We start from the raw sequence: 25966 nt of genomic DNA on the forward strand, positions 1-25966 counted from the left end.
TGTCATGTTTACCATGCAGCATCTGAAATTAAGACTACAAATCCCACGAATCCTAATACAGAGGATTGTTTGGTGATGATATAATAACCTATTGCTGAAATAGTTGAAGGAGCATGGACTCTGTTGCTGAGGATGCCATGGGGAGATTGAGAGATGCCTCCATGTGTAGCTCTATGAATGAGCAGGCAAAGTTTTATCGATGTGGAGACATCATGCGCAGAATGATAGATGCCCCTTGCGCTGTGATATTAGTGGCTGGCATCAGGGCCGGCTAAGTGCTGATGGTGCCCTGTGCAACAATCTGTTTTCGTGCCCCCCCACCCCATGATCACCTCCTGGGATTCACTCACTACCGCCAAATGTGCCTGTCATCCACCCCTTTCCCATAAATGTATTTGTTTTAAAAGTGCCTGTAAAGGCTGGTTTACTGATCCACACAGCAATCCACATAAAATATAGTTCTGTTCTGGTCAGCAGGCATAGTAGCCATTTACACTACTTTATGGTGAGCCAAAGCTGTCGTTTGCCAATACCCCGATCTCTCGCCCTAGCAGGAACATTAATCACAAGAGGTATCTTGACATTTTAATAGTTTCCTGAAGGCTGGACGCACAGGAAACTTTTCAGCAGGTGCTTTTAAAGCAAAAGTTTTGTAAGTCATTGCTAAACACAGCGCCTCCTTGAGGTCTGCGCCCCCCAATTCAGGTCAACACCCAGTGCGGCCGCACCGCCCTAAAGCCAGCCCTGACTGGCATATTAATTCTGAAGATGCTGTTAGTGGAGAAAAGGAAGTCTTTGCATGCTGACTGAGGCAAGCTAATCCCTATGATGACTTCCAACAACTTGATGAGAAGCTTCAGGTACGGTTTTGGCAGAAGTGGTGAAAGGAGGTTAAATCAGACAAACATATGACTGAGATTATCATAGCTCTTCTCTCCCCTTTTTAGCTTCCAACAGTAATCGCTTTAAAGCAACCTTCATGTCAATGTGTTTTACTAGGTTATGTTATGTTATCAATACAGAAACACTCAATATTAATTATTGTGACTTTTCATGCCTGGCTTGTCTACAAGTAAATGGCCTCAAGTTAGATCTAGTCGGATTAAGTCCTCAAGAAAGATCAAAACGCATGGCGCTGAAGTGTTTGAGTACAAACAAGAAACAAGCATTTGAAATGCAATGGGTCTCGCATTTGCTCGACTTAGCACTATTAGCATTCTAAAGTCCTAACCGGACTTTTATTGCCACACAAATTGAAAATGTAAAGTAATACAGTTTTACATAAGCAAGCTGATTTAAAGCACCCCGCCATGAGCGTTAAGGAGCACACAAAATGAAACAGAAGTTCACTTGCAATCAAACATATCAGCAGTTATGCAATTTTCCATTTAACAGGGTCGATGTCATGCGAAGTGCTTGACCACTGCCCAGCGAAATCGCACTGCGTAGGAAATTAAAAGAAAAAGTAGTCGAGAATCCATGTGGAAAACAAGGAGCCTCGTATGTTTTCAGTAGTTGGCCAATGTGCTTGAATAGGACTAGGCACCGGAAGAGGCATGACGTATGCATGCCTTTTACAAACAAAATCAAGTGATTTTTAAAAGGCAAGCCCATGAACCAACTAAATTGATGGGCGTGCAATGGGTGTGGTTGAAAGCCCACAGAGCGATTACAACAGGCTTGAGAGCTTGCGTGCTCAACCCTAAAAAGGGACTGTGCTGTCAATATGGGGCTGGAGGACACTTAACTACACACATGCAAGGGGGCATTTCAAAAACGTATTGCTGTGGAAGTGTACTAAAAAAGTCAGGTTTGGTTCTTAAAACCATTGTACTTCTGTTTATGTTGGGTTTTCGGGACTGTTATGTTTGTCTATTATTGATTAGGCCCCTCCTCTTTATTTTTAATGTGTTTTAATGCTGTTAATTAGGCATGGATTGGGTTTAGGATGAATGTGCTGTAGTTTGTAATGAATTTTGTCTTTGAATTGTTTACGAAAGGGTATAATTAATTAATTTATGTTGTGGAAGCACTTGAAAAAACCTGAGCTTTGAGAAATCATTAATAAATGTATATTCAATTAAATCAGACATGATGAAAAAGGTCTGCATAACTAGGATTGAATTATACTGTAATATAATTGATGGTGAATAAAAGTAATGTTTTGTTTGCAGTATTTAAGTACCTACCCTCATTCCCCTAAATTGAGTCGAGCTCCATCTCTTGTAGGTTGAGATTAAGTTATGTATTCCATCCATTACTTTTTGTATACTACATACCTCACTGCAGCATATAGAGAGCTACCTTACAAATAATAGACAACGCCACCCTGAACACTGTTAAAGACGTCCCCCGCCTCCAGAAATTACTGGACCTCTCACCTGCCTTTTAGATCATTGACTAAATCACCCCCTCTCACACTCTGAAGTCTTGAATCGGATTCACTGGCACCCTTCCTCACACGTTATATTTTTACCGATCCAACCAACACATTGGTCCATGTCCAGGAAGCTCCATCATCTACGGAGTTCCCTCATGTTCCATCTTGCCCAACATCATCATCAAGCATTACATGGAGCTCCATGTCTTTCTACTCACATACAACAGCATAAAAATTGGCCAATATCCCATTGACGCACAACTACTTTACTCAAAAGTCTCTTTCGCTCCAGACATTCAGCACCTCAAGCACTACCTGCACCTCATTTACATCTTGGTGTCCATTACATGTCTAAATCTCAGCCCTACCAAAACAGAATACCTGCTTTTTGCCAAAAACAAGAAGCAGAAACTATTCCTAACCAGGCTGTCACCGGTTCTGTCAGTGACGACACGAAGGCCGAAGAATATGACTTCAGGTAAGTTTTATTTATTTTGTTGCTTCTGGCGTGACATGTACATTACATGAGGTCTACTGGTTACTCTTTGTCTGTCCTTCGCTGGATTTCAAGTCTCTTTTCCTTTTCTCTGTCTTCCAGGGCTACCAGGAGGCGCATGTGGGTAAGAACAAGATTAAGTATCGGTAAGTTCCTTTGCTTTTTTTTTCTATACTTTGTTTTCCTACTCTTTTCCTACTTCCTGTCTTAGTTATCTGGAGAGGATTCTTTTACTTGTGCTCTTCTACTTTCCTGTTTTCTATCACATGTATACTTCTAATCTGAAGATTGTTGCTGTCACCTAGATAGTCTTTTCTCTTTTTATTCCAACTTCCTATTGTCCTGTTTTCTTTCCTTTTATTGGCCTTCTTTTGGGTTTTTCTTTCTCTGTACCCTTTCACCTCTTGGCTCTCTCTCTCTTGGTCTCTGTCTTTCTTTCTTATCGTGGCGTTATTTCTCTCATGAGCTTAGTTCCTATTGGTTGCTTCTACTATCTCCTCTCCTGTTGCTTCTCGTTTCCTTTAGGGTTACCCTTGTATGTTCTCCTACTCCCACCTCCTGCTATTCCCTTCCCGCTCCCCTTCTTAACGTTGCTCCTCCTTCCAGCCACGCCCCCTTTGTTTTCCCCTACCCCCGCCTATGGACGCACCAGGTGGTGCCAAGCTTCTCCAGAAGCGTGGCGGGAGTCTTTCCGATGCACCTCCTGTGCCACTGTTAATTCTCCAGCCACGTCCTGTCCTTCCTTTGCCTCTGGGTTCTGGACCGGTGGCCTCTTCTGCCGTCCTTTGTTGCGCTCCCGCACTTCGGCGTCTTCCGCGTTCCCGTCTGCTGTCTGTCGTTCTTCCTGGTCGGCATTCTCCGGTCCTCGAGTTGCTCTCCACACTCCTTTTGATCCCGGAACCCAAAAGGGATTGGTCTCCTCTTCCTTCCGTTCCGGGTCACACGCGGCAGTGTCAGCACATGCCGCCTTCACGGACGGGTCGGGCAGTGCCGGCCCGTCACTGACACTCCCCCTAGCAAGCGCTCTGAATCAGGGTACTGAGACAGGCAATCGCCATTCGTGATGAGGGCACCAGGGGAATGACGAATCTGGAAGGAAAAAGGCTGGAGTGAGAGAAACCACCGGAGCACTCGGGCGTTGGTGTCTTTGTGTTGGGCAAGCCAGGTTAAGGGAGCATGGTCCGTCAATAGTGTGAATGTTTTTCCCGCCAAATAGTATCATAAGGAGTCTACCGCCCATTTGATAGCTAAACACTCTTTTTTCCAGGGTGGGCTAGTGTTGTTCACGAGGAAGGAGTTTGCGACTAATGTAAATAACGGGATGCAAAGCCCCATCCTCTTTTTCTTCTGACAGCACCGCCCCTAGTCCTACATCCAAGGCATTGGTCTGTACCACAAAGGGTTTGTTGAAGTCGGGACAACATAGGATCGGTCCGGACGTCAGATAATGTTTCAAAGTCTCAAAACTCTTTACTTCAGCCGCAGAGATGGTCGGCCACTTATTAGGACATGTGTTCCTCAATAAGTCCGTAAGGGGCCCTGCTTTAGTGTAAAATTGGGGAATGAATCTACGATAATAACCTACAAGGCCCAAAAAGGCCCGCACTTCTTTCTTTGTACGAGGATAGGGCATTTGGGTGATCGCTTGGATTTTTTCTGTCTGTGGTTTTACTTGTCCCTCTCCTAGTACATAATCCAGGTACTTAATTACGGTGTGGCCTAGTTTACATTTTTCGGGATTAGCTGTGAGATCAGCTTTCCTTGGGGCCTGTACTATGTGTCATAGGTGTTCTAAATGCTCGTCCCAAGTGGTGCTATAGACCACTATATCATCTAGATATGCGCCCGCGTACTGGTGATGTGGTCGAAGTATCTTATCGCTCAGCCGCTGGAACGTGGCAGGAGCTCCATGGAGCCCAAACGGAAGAACCATGAAATGATAGAGGCCAGAGGGTGTAGCAAACGTGTTTTTTTCCTTGTCTTCAGGCCGTAACGGAATCTGCCAATACCCCTTCGTTAAGTCCAGGGTGGACATGTACCGGGCTTGGCCTAATCGATCTAGGAGTTTGTCTATGCGTGGCATTGGGTAAGAGCCAAACTGTGACAATGCGTTGACTCGTCTGAAATCAACACAAAATCGGGTGCTCCCATCCGGTTTAGGTACCACTACTACCAGGGAACACCAAGGGCTGGTAGATGGTTCAATTATACCCGCTTTTAACACAGCTTCGACTTCTTGTTCTATGACCTGTTTTTTTGCCTCAGGGATGCGATATGGTCGTTGTCGGGGTACTGTGTTAGTAGTGGTGTGAATGGAGTGTTGGACTAAGGGGGTCTGTCCTGGCGTTTTTGAAAAGACATCCAGATTATCACTGACAAGAGTTTTAAGCTGGGTAAGTTTGGAATCAGAGAGGGCGGTATTTACCTGAGGGTTAGGACTGTCAGTCCTTACACTAGTTGGGAGGGGGTGGAGGGGTATGTCTTCTTCAGGTTCTTTTGCAATGTATAAAGTGGGGTGTTCGTCTGTTGGCTCACATCATTTCTTCAAAAGATTAATACGGTAAATTTGTTCCCGGCCTGTGCCTGGGGTATTACAAGTTTATACGTGGTGGGGTTGATTTGTTCTACCACTTCGCAGGGTCCTTGCAATCGGGCAAGTAATTTGTTTTCACAAGTCGGCAACAATACCAGAGCTTTATCCCCCCCACCCTCAGACTACGGAAGGAGCTTTTGGAGTCATATACTCTTTTCTGTTTGTCTTGGGCCTCTCTTAAAGCAGTGTGGGCTTCCTCCCATACCGCATGTAGGTTTTCCCTCAACTCTCTAGTGTGTGTAAGGATGCCTTTGACCTCATCCTCCGATTCCTCCCATTGTTCTGCCAGCATTTCTAAAAGTGTATGGGGCTGTCTCCCAAACAGCAACTCAAAAGGACTATGTCCTGTGGATGCCTGGACATGTGTGCGTATGGCATAAAGAATCAATGGTAGCTTCTTTTCCCAGTCTTTCCCTGCTTCTGAAATTATTTTTCGGAGTATTGTTTTGATAGTCTTATTATACCGTTCCACTAAACCGTCTGTTTGAGGATGGTATACTAAGGTTCTTATCTGTTTGACCCCTAGAGAATGGCTTATTTCGGCCATAAGACGCAACATAATGGTGTCCCCTGGTCTGTAAGTATCTTCTTTGGAAAGCCTACACAGGAGAAAAACTCGATCATGGCCTGGGATATGGTTTTTGTATGCATACTGGAGATGGGTATAGCCTCGGGATACCCGGTTGCATAGTCGACCAAGACTAGGAGATACCACTTGAATTTTATAAGGTTTTTTTGGCAGACATAAAAAGGGACATACATATTACCTTTTGCAAAGCACAGGCAGGCCAAGCACCCTTATCTTGGGAACACGCTAATATTATAGTGTTACAAAAAAAGGATAAACCAGCAGAGCTTCCCAGCTCATATAGACCAATATCTTTGCTGAATGTAGAGGCGAGGAGCCTGACACTCCACTCACACACTTCTTCATGTAATCATCATTCAGCAAACTTAGCAGAAACTTTGATTTTCTCAGAGAAAACATTGCCAAGGGCATTTAAGACATTAAGAGGGGCAGAGGGATGTGGTATAGGTTAGGCAGAGAGTGGCGACCTTGGAAGATCTATGCAAAGGTTTTGGCCATTAGATTGGCAAATGTAATAGCTAGTTTGGTAGGGAAAAAACAACATGGATTTATTCCCGGCAGAGACACGATCGATCATATACGAAGAATAATATCTATGTTTGATCTTGCAGAGCTGCATCGAACAACTCTTGGGTTATTACTACTAGATGCCGAAAAGGCATTTGATCGAGTATCATGGAAGTTTCTATGGGAAACTCTGCAGTAGAAGGGTATAGGGACAGGGTATATCACAGCTATAAAAGCCTTATATGTAGCCCCTAAAGCTAGAATTTGTATTGCGGGTTTGGAGTCAGACATTATTTCAATTTCAAGGGGGACCAGACAGGGGTGCCCTTGCTCCCCCTTGCTTTTCGCTTTATATATTGATCCTTTTCAATGAATATTAGAAGATTTCAATAATATTAAACCATCATTATATCATGGAGAAGTATATAAGGTGTTTGCTTATGCTGATGATGTAGCCATAGTGACAAGTAGTCCGGAGGATGCTATTAAGGCAGTTGAAATAGAGGCAAAAGAGTTTGGAAGATACTCCGGTTATAAGTTGAATTCCGGTAAGACGCAGATAGTATGTTCTGAGCATTCCTCATTAACAGATAAGCGGGTGGTATCTGATGCGGTGTATTTGGGGGTTAAAATTACTTCTGCGGTCAATCGACTGGTAGAACTGAATTTCGCTCCATTGTTAAGTAGAATAAAAAGTGATTTAGATAGAATGCACAATTTGCACTTATCACTGGAGTGTCGCTGTAATGTTTTTAAAATGATGGTTCTTCCGAAAATACTATATTTATTTCGGGCTATTCCCCTCGAGGTTACTAAAAATTGTCTTAAAAAATTGGAAAAAATAGGGAATAACTTCTTGTGGGGGTACACTAAATCTAGAAGGGCAATGAAGTATATGACACTTTCCAAGGGTCGTGGTGGCTGGTCGGTTCCCAATTTTACACTGTATTACTATGCTTGTTGTCTCCAACATATGGATGAACTTATATGGGGAAGCCCCAGAGGAGTTATAGAAGTAAATCAAACCTCTATTTATACTATGATGGCGGGTGGGGAAGCAAGCGGGTGGCTCTCAAAATTTGAGGAACCAAGCTATTTTTAAAAAGTAAGATTTAAGCCCTTTTTAGCTGCCTATAAGGTTTGAGTCCAGGTAAAATGGAGTATGGGATTGGGAAGGATTACAGCCTACACGCCAAATGAATTTCTCTGCTATTCCTAACTATATTTTTAAAGATCCTATACTAGCTTCCTGGCATTCTAGGGGAATAAAGAATGTCGGAGACATGTATTGTAAATCTGGATGTAAATCCTTTATGGAGTTGCAATCTCAATATGGTTTACCTAAGACCCATTTCTTTAAGTTTTTGCAAATACGGAATTTATTTTGCTGTCAGAAGCATGACATGCCAGAAATGACAGAGATTCCATTAATTGAGGCTATTAATCGTGGTGCAAAGATTGGCATGATATATACTTTACTAGTTGATTTACAACCAGACGATATGGCACATCAAAATGAAAGATGGTCTACACGGTTTGGCAAGGCTGGGGACTGGATGGTTCAATCTTTAGCTATGGCTAACACAACACTTCTCTCAGCTAATCTGAAAACCCAGCATTATAAAACATTGGTGGATCTATATTACACAACTGCTAAGCTGAAAAAATGGGGGAAATCCTCTGGGCTCTGTACTCATGGGGAGGAGGAAGCTGAGATACTGCATATGTTTTTGCATGTCCAATGCTGCGGATATTATTGTGTGAGATAGAGGTATTCCTCAAGAAGATTACGGGCTGCAACGTTCAGCTGTCTGGTATGCTGGTACTACTCGGGGTTATGGATTCAACTGAAGGTATGGAGCCCTCATTGTATAAAATAAGGCGATTTCTATTTGTAACAATGGCAATATATCGTCTTTGTATTGCAACGGACTGGATTAAAAAAGAACCCCCTACGTTTGAGGGATGACGTTCTAGATTACTTGCCATCTATAATATTGAACTGAACTTGTATAAGCTAAAAGGTTATAAGAAGAGACATAGGGGGGAACGAATCTGGGCACCACTGACCAAATGGCAGGAAAATCAAGATACGCCATAGAGGTGGTTGGCTATTTTGATATGTGATGAATATATCTGTCTCCTTCCAGCTTTTGTTTCTGTTTGTGGAAATATTATGTTTTTTTATTTGTATGGTCCTTCTCCTCTGACATGTTAGAATACTATTTAAATAAAAAAAAAAAAAAAAAAGTACATGTTACTGACTGTAGCCATTTAACCCCTCCAACCATCCATCCAAGATGACTCTCAGTGTTGTTATTTTTCTTCCTGTGTCTTCATATACTGTAATATAAATTATCTTATGTTTTTTAATATGTACATGACTTTATTCTGTTAGTACAATTGACTGTAGACTTAACCACATCTAAGTACAGAACAGAGCAGAGGGTGCAGCATGATTACCCAAACATTTACAAAGCAGCCCAAATTTAATTGCAGCTTTAAAGTACAACAGATGTGGGCATTGCCATGATGGTGGGCTAGTAGGAGCTAACTTGCATCACTCCACAACACAGCACCATCAGCCTGCTGCCTTGACTGTACTATTGAGGCCCACAACCATGAAGCAGGGGTCAGCGGACAATGGCCTCCTTTTAACTATCCAGAAGGCTATAAGGGAGTGTGGCAGAAGTTCTTTCTCAGGGCAGCATGCAATGAAATTTCAACATGGTGGCTGCCCCAGAGAACGAGTACTGAGGGAGCCGTTATCGGTCCTTACAGCACCCAACGGTCTGCAGGCACTACCCTTGGGGCCTGATCCACCCCACATTGCAGCTCGCAGCATAGCACTAGCCACAATAAATGTGGCCACACCTCGGATCACCGGGAGAAGGACCTGAAGGGAGTGGTTGGGATGCAATGGTGCGGCATATAGCCCACACCTGGAAACCAACGCTACAAGCCACTGGGCCCTCACAAACATGAGCAGAGGCTGGTCCTGGTGGAGAGCCACCACCATGCTTGCCTAGATGGAGGTCAGAGGCATGCGTTTAATGCTATGAAAGGAGATTGCTGACAGAAGCATGGATCCACCCCTTGCCGCACACATGTGCCCCTCACACACAGTCAGACCATGCTGCTCCACATCAATGACCCCCTTGCAGCGAGGGGCTCCTCCCGCATAATAAGCCCACCAGCACCTTCTCCGTCACTCCCACACATGGATGGGAGATCCCCTGGGCCACCCACAGATCGCCGTCACAAGTGGATGACTTCCCGGTGCAATACACGGGATTCCTCAATCTGTAAATTAATACCAATTCCTTCTGTGGCAGAGCTCTGCACTACTCATCAGCATGTACCACCCAGGGCCACCCTCCAAGCCCAGCTCTCATTGCGACTCACAGTTTAAAGAAAGACACTACACTCAAGGATATGCTGAGCAGGGTCCCACCTAAAAAACTTGATCCTCCAAAGGAGGCCCCTGCTGGAGATCAGGTAAGCATGGAGGCCCCAGCCTTGAACACAGAGGGCGAGGAGCCTGACACTCCACTCACACACTTCTTCATGTAATCATCATTCAGCAAACTTAGCGGAAACTTTGATTTTCTCAGAGAAAACATTGCCAAGGGCATTTAAGACATTAAGAGGGGCAGAGGGATGTGGTATAGGTTAGGCAGAGAGTGGCGACCTTGGATAGTGGCAGCAACTCTAAAGAAGAAGAACTCGAAACCTATCAACGTGTGCTAATGGACCTCCAGGACCAGAATCAAATCTGCAGCTCCAACTGAAGGACCTGGAGAATACAACACATCACTTGAACATCAGGATCAAGGGGACCCCCCTCCAGGCAGCCCCAGGGGATCTAGAGGGATACGTTAAAAGACTTTTCAAACAGATCCTCCCAGAACATGCTGATCAAGCTATTATCCTGGACTGCACACAGAGGGTGGGCCACCCGTCTGGCATCCTAGGCATGATAAAATACATTTTAACATGCATCCACTACTACTGACAATATGAAGCTATCATGGCTGCGGTCCAAGACAAGGGTCCTATTCTGTTCCAAGGTGTAAAAGAGTGACTTTATCAAGACCTCTAAACCCTTGCACTACAAAGATGCCGATCCCTCAAAGTGGCTACCTTTTTCTTATGCGACAAAGGGGTCACATATAAATGGAATACCCCTTCCGCTTGATCTTCATGTGAAACTAAGAGACCCACATGATCCACACAATGGAGGATGCCCGATCCATTGTGGCAGTGGACAAGCCCCTGGTGGACGCGGACCTTGATGCTCAACATCGGGGACCACCTTCCCACTGGCTGGCGGGCAAACAAGCACAATGTCCCTCAAAGATGAGCGCACATAAACCCACAGCAGCCAAGAACCATCGGCAACGCGCAACTCTGCTACATCGACTTCAAACCCATGATGCGGCACCAATATCAGAATCCTACTGACTGCCCCCCTGTATGGCCCCTTGGGCTATTAAGGGGTGCCCTTTCAGAAGGGGTTCCCAAACCCCATGCCCTCACACAGTAAATCTTCTCCTTGGCAGTTGATTGAGACAGCAGACACCTTCAGAGAGACAGTTGAGGAAGCATGGGCGGAAGCCAGCACCTCCTTTCTTACAGACTTTCTAGCCAGGATGCAAAGTTCTATGGCCCCACACAAAAGTTGCAGATGACTCCAGCAAAGGAAGAGACTGAGGGGTATATTTACTAAGAGTTTATGTTGTGTTTGCATCACAATAGGGATGTAAATTGCTGCAAAATCTTTTTTCACACATTTACTTTCTGGAAAGTACCCTAAAAGTAACACAAAGCAGCACGAAGCACTGCTTTGCATTGCTTAGTACCAAGGGAGCTTTACATGGGTGGTACAATGGCATTCTTTTGCAACCACCCATGCTTTTTGACACTAAACCATAACTACTAACCTTAGTAGACAGGGTTTAGTACCAGAAATTAACGCCACTGAAAAGCAGGCATTAATGGTACACTTACAGTTCCAAACCTATGCTAGGCTAAGACACACTCCCTAGCACTATGGTGCCAAGATGTGTGCCTGGCATCTAAAATCAGTGCCGGTGCTAGGGAGAGAGGAGGAGAGAGCCATATTTCTGTAAATATGGTGCTCTACTGCTCTCTCCTTTTCACACAGCGCAACATTTTTCGCTGTTGCACTGTGCTGTGTAACTATTAAGTACATCTGAGCCACAGTATCTCGCGTCTAGCTTCCACATAGAGGGCAAAGCGTTGACGCTTTATAGCCCTGACAGCCTGTCGGTCCTTCCGCCACCTTCCCCTGCGTGCTGGATCCTTGGGGCAGATGGTCACCCACACAGCGAGACAAAGGAAAACAAAGCAGGCTCTCCTCACCACACTTTGAGTTGTCAGCTGCAGCTCCATTTGTCTCTGGTATCAAAAGTTTTATTTCTTAAAAATCAAATTGGCACCTATATCTTTGCTAAAGAGTTTCCTGAATTAACAAGGTAACTCTGGTGTTGCATGAAACACTCAGGGCCCGGCTTTCTCCAAGTTCACCTAAGCAAAAGCTATATCAAGAGCACCGAAATGTATACCAAAGTCAGGGGCTCGTGATATTTCAGCCTTTCTCGCACTCTTTGTCCTTAACCGAACTTCCATATCTTCCAGCACTGTCAGTTCATATGAGAGGTTACTTCTCCTGATTGAATCAATCCGTGGAGCAGTCTATCGCCCTCATCATCGCGGACAGTGTCTTTGATGCATTGTCACTGCTCAGCTCAATTTTTCAGTTATATAATGGGGAATCAGCGTACAAATGCATCTGACACCACATTCGGAATTTTGAAAGTCATCCTGGTCTTTGCTGAAAAAAAGTTAGGTGAACACCTTATATCTGAAAGAGGGTAAAATTATCTATGGCTATAAATTGCTGTCATGGTGACATTCTGAATTGGACCATGATATTAGCGACCCCTGCAATTCCTCATAAAGAGCATTGCTGTTTTGAAATATGGGATTTACTATATACTCCACCACCAACATATGAGATTCTGGGGAATGGGGGTACTTTATTAAGCTGGTGCAGCTTGAAGCCACATTCCTTTACGGCAACACCAACCATAGAGCTTGCACAATGACCCTGGTAATAAATAAAACCCAGACTTCATCCTTGGCCTAGTATTTTTGTGGGAATCTAAACAGAAAGGGAAATTCAGACATTCAGCCAGATTCGAATATGAGTACCTGAGTCCCAATGATATGACTTAAATAAAAACAACACTTGGGTTTTGTGAGGACATAAGCAGATTTTGCAAACCAAGATACCGTAACAGAATGAAAGGCATAACACAGCGCAGGTTATGTACTACTCAGCTCAACAAATGTAGAAGAGTTTTCAGGCCCATTCTCCTCACCCTTACAGCACTAGAATATCCAACAGCAAGCTAGGCTCCTGACGTTTATAGGTTCAGCAAAATTCTCTGATATAGAAACCAGTTACTCCAAATTGTATAAAACCTTTGAAGGAAACCCCTAGATTGATAAAGCGATCTGTCAAGACGCATACGATAGTCCACTCCCCTTCGCCATTCTTTTAGCAGAGTGGTTTGGCCTTCTTCTAGTGCATGGCAATGCTTCTTCACAAAAAGAAGCTGCAGCCACCATTTCGTATGTATTGAAGTTCAGGTCGACATCTATGTGCAATATGGCCAATTTAGATTCTGCTGGCAATCTTCATCCCAGTACCACACCAAAGGAGATGTGAATCCCTTCAGAAGGAAGTGATTGAACTACAGTTCCACATTGTATGGATGATGTATCCCTTATAAGTCTTGCATCTTAAGCAGCTTGGAGAGGCAATAAGGCTAAACCTTCTCAACTTGAGTCGAGTAAGGTAAGTTCGATGGAGATATTTTACCTGGATAAGCTGGAACAGGGATGCTCTGGCTGTCCCTTGGGGGACTGCCCTCGCCTTCCTCCAGTCTTCATCAGAGAGTTTCCCAAGTTCTTATTGCAGGCATAACGTAACCGGTCAACAGTGTCTGGGATGCTTATAACTAGCAAGTGGCATATGTGTGATACTTTGTGTTCTTTTAATGTCCCCATTAATAATTTAGCTTCCTGTTGGATGAAATCTGGACGTTTTTCCAGGTCAGCTATGTATGGAAGGAATGCACAGCTGAGTTGGAGATTTTGCAAGAACTGGCTTCAATGGTGTGTGTATTATTCTTGTAACTCTTTAAAAGACCACAGCACTGAGACATCTAGTATTTCTCCCAAACTTGAAATAGTTAAAATGTCCGACTCTCTAAATCCCTGCAAATCAGAAACTCGTTGAAGCCTCTTTCCCACCACCCATAGCAGGACTTCCTTTGGTAATTTATGTTTAAACCCAAAGTGATTGTGGGTTGTTTCAAATTTTGAACACCAGTTGAGTGACCAGGAGAAAGGAGGAATAATTGCCTCCCCTAAAGAGAGTGTAATATCTGACACCCCTGCATCGCACATTTCTCTGACGTGAAAGCAGTTTTTCCATGTGCACCATACCACCTCTCATTAAGGATCATCAGATGAGCTAGTCCATATTAAGAGGTGCTGTCAGCCTCCTCTACCGCACCATCATGTGTGGACTCAATGCATTTCGTTTGAACTATTCTGGATAAACTCTAATTCCAAAGGAATCCCTCAAAAGGGAATTATTCCACTTAAAAAAAGTTCAGGATCTCGAAGGGAAAGTCTGTAACTGACATGGAAGTCGCGGTAACACCACTATTTTAAAACAACGCCAACCTTGACTGACAACTCCCAGCATTCCCCATTTTATAATCGATAAGGAACCTAAAAGTACCTGCAGGATTTTTTAACTGCAGCTTAATCCTCTATGAACCAGGCTGCACTACCACGTGCCTCTTAACCTAGAGAAAAAGAACAGCCAAATTACATACTTTTCTGCTACTTAATTGAATTTAGCAAATAGCTCATGACAATTAGGCTACCGTTAAGGTCTGCAAAAGCAGACTGCAACGCTTCCTTAAAAGCAACTGAGATAATTTTCTCCTAGCGTTAAAGGATAAATGTGGGGTTTTAATTGGCCACTTTGATCCCAGTAATGGCGACCACATCACAAACTGGTGTACAAAATGATCAAGCCCTGACATGGTGCTGGAATTATTTTTTTTCCCCGTTTTTACAGCAGAGAAACTAGGCCCAAGAACATTATAGTGATTTATGTGAGAACCAAACGTTTCCCGTAAGAACCAGACGTTATACTTTTTTAATGAATTGAATGCCCCCACACTCTCTGAAAAAAACAGACCCTGACAGCGCCCACTAATGAAGGAAGGGCCACTAGAAGTAGTAATAATGTCAAGAGAATTCACAGGTTCTGTAAAGGCTTTTCTATCTGAGTTAGATGAACATTAATGCCATTCATAAAAATCATCAACCAATGGGCTACAAAACGCAAAGCAAAAAGACTCTACAGAAATCATCAAAGAGCAGTCGGCACAGACATGGTGGTCTGGAACACAACACAACATATTGGGTGAGAGAAATTGCCCATCTAGAGTAGAATGGGATGGTGGGACCTGGGAGTACAAGCCACTCTTCATTCCTAAGGCGCCTATGAAAATTAACGCTGACCACGGCCCCATGGTTAGAAACCCTAAACAGAATATTCATAGGAAACAGACTACAGAATACGCAGCGGGGGCAGGGAGAGAGTGGGGTTTGTTGTCATCTGTCAACCAGGTCTAAATAATAATAATTATAATAATTAGGAAATGCATTTCTCATTCAAAATTTCAAATCTGGATATGTGGCGCTATTGTCTACTGAGTGTGCATTAAGGAGAGCATAAATGAATTGATCTATACCGCTTTGCACATTCACAGATCCCACCTTGAGATGTATTGGCCCACAGAAGCTCGTCCTTGGTGTACTCTGTCTGAATGCAGATCCTTCGAAATCTAATGATCTCAGGAGCCCCAGTGTGGCTTTACAATTCTTATGAAGTACTCAAAGAGGCTATGGTGGATTTTCAGTAGAAGGACATTAGAGTTCATAGTTTTCAGTGTATTCGATGGTTTCATCTGGAAGGCGATATAGTGGCTAAGAGTGCTGTGTCATAAGAAAATTTGTGCCTTGCTGGATTTTATACAAATTGTTGCTGTGTATGCCAGCATAGTCTGTTTCTATGTACAATTGCTGTAATACATTTGAGGACCTTCTTGGTTTGAACTTGTTTATTGAATATGTAATTGTGTAGTATATGTTTATATTCTAAAAGCATTTCAGCCAAACATACCATTTGGGTAACGCCTATAATGACATAACACTTGTCGTGGATTTGAAGCGCTCGTGCACATTAATCATTTATCTAGGATCAGTCAATTAGAAATAAAAGAAAATTGCGTCATCTTTATTCTGAAGCGGTGTGCCTTAATGATGGCACACGAGGGCGCTTGCAGTATGCACGTTTTTTATTTTGCGTTACTAAAGAAGCACCAGCAAAAAGCAATGCTTTTTAATGATGCTGTTGTTATATTACGTGAAATGTGTAATAGCTTGTATAGGAAGGAATGTTGTGAGGCAGGAGAGAATGTGTTAGATAAGAGAGAATGTGGTGAAGGAATGGAATGCAGAGGAGTCAGTTGGTACTGGAGCTGAAGAGAAACAGAGGTGTTGGCTTTATTGGAGTATACTTATAATAAAGAACATTCAACAAGTTTCATCGTGTCTCTGGATATAACAGCTGTTCAGCATTGCCAAATAGCATTGGCAAAAGCAGTTGTTCCCAAAAGCGCTCTTGTATACACTTGTTTCCTCAAGTAAGAGAGGCCTCAGATTAGACTTTCTTGGTTAGTGTGCCCAAAAAATACTGCATTAAGTGTCCAACGACCGTGGTGACTCGGGCATTTTTTCCTTTTTCTCTTACTAAAATTAGATATTGTTGTCTACTTATTGGAGCTTTCAGCCCGCCATCTTCACATATTAATCAGTTGTTTCATTCAAATTTTAATTTCACCCTGCACAGCTTTCAGCATGGGACAGCTGATGATCCGACTTCATCCACTGGTTAATTTCAGTGGAGTGAGTGATGGCATTGTGCTCTTTTACAACCAGCCAAACTGTGCACCAAGTAGTCCCTTTGTGCTGGAGGCTAAGTGGCAATGTATGTGTTTAGAGACCACAAAAATATTTTTGGTTCTAGACAACTATTTTTTTATATATTTGTAAGGGCCTACACCTAACACAACAATAACGTTTTTACAAAATTACCAATTAAACAAACTAAGCATTGACAAAGCCAAAAGGCCGACTACCAATGCCTGACCTATTGGATCTGCCAGTGCTTGTTATATTGTTGTCATGGGGCCAGAATCATGGACTTTAAACACCAATCTCTGACCAGCATAGATACTGTTAGAAATGGGGTCTTTGGTTGGCAGTCAGGTTCCCCCTTGCCCAAGCAAGGACCCTCTCTCTAGTCAAGGTAAGATACACACAATCAAAATTATCCTGCGCCCACCCTCTGGTAGCTTGGCACTGAGCAGTCAGGCTTACCTTAGTAGGCAATATGTAAAGTTTTTGTGCAATAAATCATGCAATAACACAGTATAAACACCACAAAAATATACTACACAGAATTAGAAAAATATAGAATATTTATCTGAGTAGAATAAGGTCAAAACGATCAAGATTTAACAAGTACAAGTTGAGCTATCACTTTTGTAATGACAAATAGAGTCTTTAGTTCTTAAAAACAATAAGTGTCTCTTGCAAGCACAAAGTACCTGGTTTGCGTCTAAATCATCTGCAAGGGGCCGCAGAGGAGGAGATGTGTAGAAAACTTGGAGGTGTGTGTCGGTTTCTCCGGGCGCACACAGACGATGCATCAATATTTTCCACGCAGCAAGGGCCTTGTGTTGATTTCCAGCGCATGGACTTGGATCCTCTTAGGGGTGCGGGGTATTTGGATGCCCCAGTGATGATGCAGAGAAATCCCGGGCGTGTGGAACGAAGGCACAGGAGTTGCGTCGATGGTGGAAAATGCAGGGAAATTTCTATCGCACGGCAGGCACTGCATCGATTCTTCTCGCAGGAATTCGGGCTGCATCATTCCGGCTTGGCTATGCGTCGATCCAGTGGGCCATGCGTCAAGATTCCGGTTGCAACGCTGGTGCTGCGTTGATTTGACTTTGGGAGCCGGGCTGCATCATTTCGGTTTGGCGTGCGATAATTCTCTCACTGCAATGCAGGCTGTACGTCGATTCCGGCAGGCTGTGCATCAGTTTTTCACAGCACAAGGAGTTCTTGGCAGAGATTAAGGGGGTCATTCTGACCTCAGCGGTAAAAGGCCCTTACCGCCGGTCAGAAGTCCGCCATTCTACCGCCGCGGCCGCGGTAAACCGCCACGGTCATTCTGACCACCAACTGTGAAACCGCCAAAAACCCGACATCCAAGGAAGGCCGCCTCATCAGCGGGCCGCGGAAAACTGGAGATGACCAAACCTCCACCGTCACGCCAACACAAACACGCCCATGCCATTCTGACCCACGAATCCACGCGGCGGTCTTTCAACCGCGGTATTCCATTGGCGGTACACACCGCCGCGCTCAAAATACACACACAGCTCCAAAACACAGCCACATTGGACAATTTGAAATACACACACCTGACACACATACAAACAACACTCCCACACATCCAATCAACTATAAAACACACACCCACAAACCCCCACTAGTTGGAAATCGGAGAGAAGGCGATAGAGATAGAGAGAGCGAGCACAGCAATCGAAAACCCCAACACACACAGGAACCCAACTTCATCACCCACACCACATTTACGCACACATCACCACATATCACCACGCACATCACCACAAACACCACCCCACACCTCATCCACACCACCCCATGGCACCCCAAAGACACCCCAGGTTCTCGGACCAAGAACTCAGGGTCATGGTGGAGGAAATTATAAGGGTTGAGCCCCAGCTCTTCGGCACACAGGTGCAGCACACCACTATAGCAAGGAAGGCTGAGCTATGGCAAAGGATCGTAGACAGGGTCAATGCTGTGGGACAGCATCCCAGAAATCGGGAAGATATCAGAAAGCGATGGAACGACCTACAGGGGAAGGTGCGCTCGATGGTGTCGCGACACAACATCGCTGTGCAGAAGACTGGCGGCGGACCCCCACCCACTCCACCCCAATTCACAGCATGGGAGCAAGAGGTAGTAAACATCCTGCATCCTGATGGCCTCGCTGGAGTACACAGAGGAATGGACTCTGGAAAGTCGAATCTCAACTACTTCACCCCCCCCAACCACCAGCATGCCAACCCCCCCCCCTCACCCCCAATCTCAACCCCCCAGCACACAACCTCCCTGCCAATGTCTCACCAGCACAACCCACCCTAAACAACACCAACCCCTGAATGCCAACACAAACCATAGACAGCCACCACCAAAGCATGACCATTGCACATACCCATACACCCCCCCCACCACCCTCACAACACCTCCCACAAGGGAATGCCAGCACTGGGGGACAAGGGCACTCAAAATGCACGCCATGGCACACACAGAAACAATAACCATACTCCTTTACCCCTGCAGGGCCCGAACGCCAACACACCGCCACGGAGAGTCCAGATTTGTCCATCCCACCCCCAGAACAGGCCCCCAGCGAGGACAGCAGCTGTGTCGACCTAGAACCTGATGACCAGCCCGGACCATCGGGGACCTCTGGACAGTCGGTTCCCCACACACAGACACAGGCCACAGTAGACCCAACCCCCTCTGGGAACACCAGCACAGCTTCCACCCAGCGGGCCCATGCCTCTGTCTCGCGGACGCGTCAATCAGCGGTGTGTCCGCCACTACAGGGCACCCAGGCTGACCCAACACCCCAACAACAACAGGGACCTGGGGGCAGTGGTAGTGGGCACACCGTCCAGGGGACAGAGGCCCGGGGAAACAGGGCAACTGGGAGGGCTGCTGTGCGACAGGGGGGGGAGGACAGGCCCAGGGAACCCACTCTCCAAGAGGCCCTCACCACCATCATGGGAGCATACCATCACTCCCAGGAGACGATGGCGACGGTACTGGCCAGGTTCACCGAGATCCAGGCACAGCAGGAGGAACGGTACATGGGGTTCAGCAATGAACTCAGGAACATCGCTACCGCTATGGGGACCATAGTCCAGGCCCTCAACCAGATAGAAACCACATTGCGGGACCATGTGGCACCACAAAGGGCCCCTGTCACTAGCCAGGAACAGCCTACCACCTCCGCCGGCGCTAGTGGTGAGGAGGCCCCCACAGAACGACGGCCCACCAGAACCCCACCTCCTGCTGAAGAACAACCACCCCGCAAGAGGAACCTGAGATCTCACAGGAAGACAGAGTAGGATGCCAAGACCCCCGCCAGCATAAGATACCCCCTGATGTCATCCCACTGTCCCACAGTGTCACCCTGTCCAACCTTGAACTGCCCCTGCTCCATCCTTCCACAGGCATATGGAAAATGCACCTGTGAAACTGAGAAGTGGGCTCTGCCATGGACATAACTCCACCCTCACCCATCACTGTTTTAATATCATGTACCAATATCTAGCACTAAAAATAAATCACTCATTGCACTGAAATAATTCAGGAGTCAGCCTGTATTATTTACAAATGTATAACACATTACTGATCAATAATGTTCTGTTATTTTTGTGATGACAACATACCGATGTCAATAAGCATTAGTCCATGGGCTAACCAAGCAGAAGTCACGCAGTGGGTCATACAGCACTGAAAAGGGAAGGGAAAATCAAACATCAGTATAAATGAATTGGGGGGAAATACACAAAGTAAAGATGCAGGGGGCTTTCAGTAAATGTTAAATGGCGTGGGTGATTCTTACCTGTGTGCTACTGAAAATACTGTTGGATAACTCTGTCCCTGTTGTCTGGGTCGTCCTCTTCGTCTTCCTCCTCTTCACTCTCTGCAGGCTCCACAGCTGCTTCAACACCACCATCTGGACCATCCTCCTGCAGGAAAGGCACCTGACGTCGCAATGCCAGATTGTGAAGCATACAGCAGGCCACGATGATCTGGCACACCTTCTTTGGTGAGTACATCAGGGATCCCCCTGTCATATGCAGGCACATAAACCTGGCCTTCAGGAGGCCAAAGGTTCTTTCTATGATCCTCCTAGTTCGCCCATGGGCCTCATTGTACCGTTCCTCTGCCCTGGTCCGGGGATTCCTCACTGGGGTCAATAGCCAAGGCAGGTTGGGGTAACCAGAGTCACCAATTAGCCACACACGTTGTCTCTGTAGCTGTTCCATCACATAAGGGTTGCTGCTATTACGCATCACATACGCGTCATGCACTGACCCAGGGAACTTGGCATTCACATGGGAGATGTACTGGTCAGCCAAACAGACCACCTGGACGTTCATAGAATGGTAACTTTTCCTGTTTCTGTACACCTGCTCATCGTCTTTTGGGGGTACTAAAGCCACATGGGTCCCATCAATGGCACCAATTATGTTGGGGATATGTCCAAGGGCATAAAAATCACCCTTCACAGTGGCCAAATCAACCTCCTTAGGGAATGCAATGTAGCTCCGCATGTGTTTCGTCAGGGCAGACAACACTCTAGACAAAATTTTTGAAAACATAGGCTGAGACATTCCAGATGACATGGCCACTGTTGTCTGGAATGAGCCACTTGCCAAAAAATGGAGGACTGACAGAACCTGCACTAGAGGGGGAATTCCTGTGGGTTGGCGGATGGGGGACATCAGGGCTGGCTCCAGCTGGGCACACAGTTCATGTATAGTGGCTCGGTCAAGTCGGTATCGTAGTATGATATGGCGTTCTTCCATTGTCGACAGGTCCACCAGCGGTCGGTACACGCAAGGATTCATCCTTCTCCTCGCAAGTCCCAGCGGACGGTGCCTAGGAAGGACAACATGGAGCACAGAGTCAAGCAAATCACAGGTACGTTCACCACAGCATGCCGAGCACACAATTATCTATGTATTGAAAGGCGTGTATGTGTGGCAATGCAAGGCCTAGGCCTGTGTGACGCAGTACAAATTATGCCATGTGGGCCCTTGAAATGGCGGCTGCCTGACCTGTGAAGTGGGACAATGGGATGTGAGGTCAATGCACTGGCGTGGCACACCGTGGCGGTAGGCGGTCGAAGACCGCTATACGAAGCCGCATTGGCTAACATTGAAGCCTATGGGTTTCAGGAGCCAATGACGAGGTGCTCCGGCGGTCGCGGTACGCACCGCCGCAGTACGCACCGCCGCGGGCGTGACCGCCATTTTCTATCTGCTTAATCACTCGAGACCTGATCATCCACAGGAGAGGACCTATACTGCAAGTGCTGCTGTGACCTCGGTCTGGAAGTGACAATGGCTGCTGCAACTGGGGAAAGGGCCCCTGCCTTCACGTCTGAGGAGTTGGAGAAACTTGTGGATGGGGTCCTCCCCCAGTATGCGTTACTCTACGGTCCTCCAGACCAACAGGTAAGTACACTGGGTGCACATTGAAAGGGCTATGCCTGTGTGGAGTGGGGTGGATGTAAGTTGGTGGGGTGGGGGGCGAATGAGGAGTGCAACGCACGACAGATGAGAGCATGTGCCATATGGCAAGGTTGGGGAGGGGGGGCCAATCACATCTAACATGCAGAAAATTGATGAATTTTTCCTTCCCACCCTGTACATGTCAAATAGGTCAGCGCCCATCAGAAAGTGGACATTTGGCGGGCCATCGCCAAGGAAGTCCGGGCCCTGGGGGTCCACGTCAGACGGGGCACCCACTGCCGCAAGAGGTGGGAGGACATCCGCCGCGGGACCAGGAAGACCGCCGAGTCACTGCTGGGGATGGCCTCCCAACCTAGGAGGGGTGCCAGTCGTACCCTGACCCCCCTGATGTCCCGGATCCTGGCAGTGGCCTACCCTGATTTGGATGGGCACTTGAGGACATCACAGCAGACACAAGGGGGTGAGTATCAGCACATTCTGCTATCTCTCTGCGCAGTGGAGGCGTCTGGGTGGGGGAGGAGGGTTGTGGGTGACATTAGGCCAGGGCGCTTTCTGTAGTGTAGTCCTCTCCTTTAGGCATGGCCCTGTGCTCCCGGCCCCCACCTCTGTAGGGTGACAAGTACAGCTATCGATGGTCCAGCATCACACGTGTGCGCGTTTGTCGTCTCTAGACCTGTTGTCCTAGTCAGAAGTACTGAGTAGTGTACCCCGAATGCGCGGCTTAGTGCATAAGGCTCCTGTGTCTGTCCTCTCCGCCAACGGTGTTGACATTGCATGCACTCAACCTGGTCTTTGTTTTTCTCCCCCCACCCTTCTTCTTCATCTTCTTGTGCATGTGTGCATTAGCATCATCAGGCGGAGGAGAATTGGCATCGGAGCACGAGGGAGCTGCAAGTCACAAGGCCCCGCTGGGCCCAGGAACAGACACCGAGGGCACCAGTGATCCGGAGGGCGAGGGGAGCACCACAACGGGGACCGGTGGTGACACCAGCGACACCGACACGTCCTCGGATGGGAGCTCCCTAGCGGTGGCGGCAACATCCGGGCCCCCCGCCTCTACAGGTACAGCCGCCACCCAGCGCACCAGCCCCGCCCTCCCAGCAGCCCCTTAGCCTACGCTCCGTGCCCGCTCGCCCAGGAAGGCGGGCGTCTCCTTCGCCCCAGGCACCTCAGCCCCTGCCCCTGTCACCCCTGCTGCCCTCAGTGAGGAGGTCATTGACCTCCTTCAGACCATCATTGTTGGGCAGACTACCCTTTTGAATGCCATCCAGGGGGTAGAAAGGGAGGTGCATCGGAGCAATGCCTACCTGGAGGGCATTAATTCGGGTCAGGCTGCCCATCAACGATCGTTCAATGCTCTGGCCTCAGCACTGACGGCAGCCATTGTCCCTGTTTCCAGCCTCCCTCTTCTGACTGCCTCCACCCTGTCTCTGTCTCCTGTTCCTCAGCCTATCCCATCCACACCATCAGACCAGCCTGCACACACCTCAACACCCAAGGGCAGCTCATCCAGACACAAGCACCACAGAACCCACAAGCATTCACGCAAGCAACACCCAGATGCAGACATTCCAACAGTCACTACCACCTATGTGTCCCCCTCCTCCTCGTCTCCCTCCTCCCTCCCTGTGACGTCTACACTCACACCTGCATGCACACCACCATCAGCCAGTGCTTCCATCACCAGCACACCCTCCAGTACAGTCTGCACACGTGCAGTCACCACCCCCACTACCATTTACACGTCCCCTGTGTCCTCTCCCACTGTGTCTGTCACCCCCTCTTCCAAGACACACAAACGCAGGCAGACACCCACCCAACAGCCATCCACCTCACGACAGCCTCCAGCACAAGCACCTGCACCCAAAGACAGCACACCTGACTCTCCTACAACCACATCCTCTTCCTCTACTCCCATCACCACTTCTCCTACCCTTTACCTTGGTCCTAAAAAACTATTCCTCTCTAATCTTAACCTCTTTCCCTCCCCTGACCCACCCCCTCCATCTGCAAAGAGTCCCAAGAGCACCTCAGCCACCACCAGCCCAGCTTCGAGTGTCACTGTGGTGCATGGGTTCTGGAGTCCACCCTTTGCCAGCAGTGACACTTCAATCAGCAGCAAGGGGACAGCCAGCCCCCCCCAGGCAAGAGGACCAGGAAACTAAAGGGCCGTCGTGAGAGGACTGACACGGCTGCCCCCAAGGAGCAAAGTTCGCCCACTTCACCAGCCACAACATCTAGGGGAGGCAAGGGCCCGAGAGCCCCATCTAAGGAGCGAAAGGGCAGCAGGGCGGAGAAGTCAGCCAGCAGGAGCGCGGAGCAGGAGGGCCCCACAAGCCCCATCCCGGGTGTTAGGGAGGACACCAAAGGGCCCAGGACCCCGTCACCGAAGGGTCCAGCAACAGCACGGTCGGAGGGCGACTGAGCAGGGAGTCCAGGCCAGGTCTGGCTCCCTTGACTTACTGGACGAGCACCGCTGAAGAGGGCCCCGCCGTGCAGAAGAGCACCGCTGAAGAGGGCCCCGCCGTGCAGAAGAGCACCGCTGAACAGGGCCCCGCCGTGCAGAAGAGCACCGCTGAAGAGGGCCCCGCCGTGCAGAAGAGCACCGCTGAAGAGGGCCCCGCAGTGCAGATGAGCACCGCTGAACAGGACCCCGCCGTGCTGAAGAGCACCGCTGAACAGGGTCCTTCATGTCAAGCACCGCTCCGCTGGGCCCCGCCGTCTCAAGCACCGCTCCGCTGGGCCCTTCCTGTCAAGCACTGCTCCGCTGGGCCCCGCCGTCTCAAGCACCGCTCCGCTGGGCCCTTCCTGTCAAGCACCGCTCCGCTGGGCCCTTCCTGTCAAGCACCGCTCCGCTGGGCCCTTCCTGTCAAGCACCGCTCCGCTGGGCCCCGCCGTCTCAGGCACCGCTCCGCTGGGCCCTTCCTGTCAAGCACCGCTCCGCTGGGCCCCGCCGTCTCAAGCACCGCTCCGCTGGGCACCGCCGTCTCAAGCACCGCTCCGCTGGGCCCTTCCTGTCAAGCACCGCTCCGCTGGGCCCTTCCTGTCAAGCACCGCTCCGCTGGGCCCTTCCTGTCAAGCACCGCTCCGCTGGGCCCCGCCGTCTCAAGCACCGCTCCGCTGGGCCCTCCCTGTCAAGCACCGCTCCGCTGGGCCCTTCCTGTCAAGCACCGCTCCGCTGGGCCCTTCCTGTCAAGCACTGCTCCGCTGGGCCCTTCCTGTCAAGCACCGCTCCGCTGGGTCCCGCCGTCTCAGGCACCGCTCCGCTGGGCCCTTCCTGTCAAGGACCGCTCCGCTGGGCCCCGCCGTCTCAAGCACCGCTCCGCTGGGCACCGCCGTCTCAAGCACCGCTCCGCTGGGCCCTTCCTGTCAAGCACCGCTCCCCTGGGCCCTTCCTGTCAAGCACCGCTCCGCTGGGCCCCGCCGTCTCAAGCACCGCTCCGCTGGGCCCTTCCTGTCAAGCACCGCTCCGCTGGGCCCTTCCTGTCAAGCGCCGCTCCGCTGGGCCCTTCCTGTCAAGCACTGCTCCGCTGGGCACCGCCGTCTCAAGCACCGCTCCGCTGGGCCCTTCCTGCATGCACTGTTAACGGTTCACTGTGCCCACCATGCCTCCTCCTTGACCAGTGGAGACTGTAATCCACCTGATGGACTGTGGCTTTGCACTCCCCAGGATGGAACAGTGGGCAACCCACCTACTGTAGAGACTTGAGGGACTGTGGCTTTGCACTCCCCAGGATGGCACAGTAGGCATGGTGGCCCCTTCGTGGATCTGGCGTCGTGGACTCATGTGGCTGTGGTGCCCCCCCCTTCCCTTCCCCCTGAGGTGCCTGTAGTTTTTTCATCAGATGCC

The sequence above is a fragment of the Pleurodeles waltl genome, chromosome 9, assembly GCF_031143425.1.
Source record: "Pleurodeles waltl isolate 20211129_DDA chromosome 9, aPleWal1.hap1.20221129, whole genome shotgun sequence".
In the NCBI taxonomy this organism is placed as follows: Eukaryota; Metazoa; Chordata; class Amphibia; order Caudata; family Salamandridae; genus Pleurodeles; species Pleurodeles waltl.